This window comes from Rhinopithecus bieti, unplaced genomic scaffold, assembly GCF_001698545.2.
Source record: "Rhinopithecus bieti isolate Rb0 unplaced genomic scaffold, ASM169854v2 scaffold_14454, whole genome shotgun sequence".
In the NCBI taxonomy this organism is placed as follows: domain Eukaryota; kingdom Metazoa; phylum Chordata; class Mammalia; order Primates; family Cercopithecidae; genus Rhinopithecus; species Rhinopithecus bieti.
The window spans coordinates 1,322,424-1,323,929 of NW_016808228.1; the positions used below are offsets into that span (position 1 = coordinate 1,322,424).

The 1,506-nt window shown below is 50.6% G+C and overlaps 1 protein-coding gene across 2 annotated transcripts in view; it reads right to left on the reverse strand.

The window, feature by feature from the left end:
- TMEM225B (transmembrane protein 225B) overlaps positions 1-1,506 on the reverse strand; it is a 15,228-nt gene that overhangs the window by 9,141 nt on the left and 4,581 nt on the right. The window lies entirely within an intron of this gene.

The following is a 1,506-nucleotide window of genomic DNA, read 5'->3' on the forward strand; positions in this document are numbered from 1 at the left end:
TTTTTTTTTTTTTTTTTTAGATGGAGTCTTGCTGTTGTCAGCCCAGGCTGGACTGCAATGGCACAATTTCGGCTCACTGCAACCTCCGCCTCCTGGGTTCCAGCAATTCTCCTGCCTCAGCCTCCCAAATAGCTGAGATTACAGGCGCCTGCCACCACACCCAGCTAATTTTTGTATTTTTAGTAGAGACGGGGTTTCCACACGTTGGCCAGGCTGGTCTCGAACTCCTGACCTCAAGTGATCCACCCGCATCAGCCTCCCAAAGTGCTGGGATTGCAGGCGTGAGCCAGCGCGCCCGGCCCTAAGCTTTCAGTTCTATCAACAGCCACCTTTACTGACCATCAGAAGGACAACTCCAGCCTATTTTGCAGTCAGCTGTCTTCCTTTTGGGATTTCAGACTGAGAACCAAGGGGAGATATTCAGACCAGAGCCTTAGGTGCCCTTATTCAGTGACTGGCCTTCTGACCACAGGAACTGTGGGTTTAGATGTGGAGGGGTCCATCTGGGCAGGAGGAGCCTCTGCTGAGAAATGAGCAGGTAATGTACATACAGGAAGTTTTACAAAGAGTTCTGGTGTTTCATACGAGCCTCCTGCAGCCCGGGCTCTCAGTGAAAGCTCCCTATCACGTGGAGTTCCTCTGCCAAACCCATCTTCTCTTTCATCACCATCTGTCACTGAAGTGTCTCTTTTGTGGCCAGTCACTGGTGGCTCATGCCTATAATCTCAGCACTTTGGAAGGCTGTGGTGGGAGGATCGCATGAACTCAGGAGTTTTGAGGCCAACCTAGGCAACACAGTCAGACCAGTCTCCACAAGAAATTGTTAAAAATTAGCCAGGCATGGGGGCATGTGCCTGTTTGTAGTTCCCAGCTACTTGGGAGGACGAGGCAGGAGGATCTCTCGAGCCCAGGAGTTAGAGACTGCAGTGAGCTATGATCATGCCGCTGTACTCCAGCCTGGGCAACAAAGCAAGACCTTGTCTCTCAAAGAATAAAAATTTTCAAAAGATGTCGTCTTTTGAATGAGTAGTTACACCGTGGTGGGTAAGCGCTGGCTGGTCTTGTCTCAGCTTCATCACTTCCTAGCTGTGTGATCTTGGGGAACTTGCTCAGAGTCTCAGGACCTTGCTTTCCTCATGTGGAAAAGGAAGGATATAACACCTGCCTAATGGTAAGGAAGGATATATTATAACAGCTGCCCAATGATAAGAATACAACACCTGCCCACTGAGAGGACCAAATGAAACAATGCATACCAAAGTGTCCAACACACTGCTGAGCACTCAGGTACTTGGTTAAAGTTGGGAGGGCAGGGATGGAGGGCAGGCTTCTAAAATTCAGATATCCCTGTGGGAGAAGGGGGCTGGAGGCCACACCCAACTTCAGGACCGAATCTGCTTTCCCCTCTGTCTGTGCTGAGCCTGGCAGCTCTGAGGAATGAGAGTTATCCAGCAATGGGAGGGAGGGAGGGAGGGAGGGAGGAAAGGAAGGAAGGAAGGGAGGGAG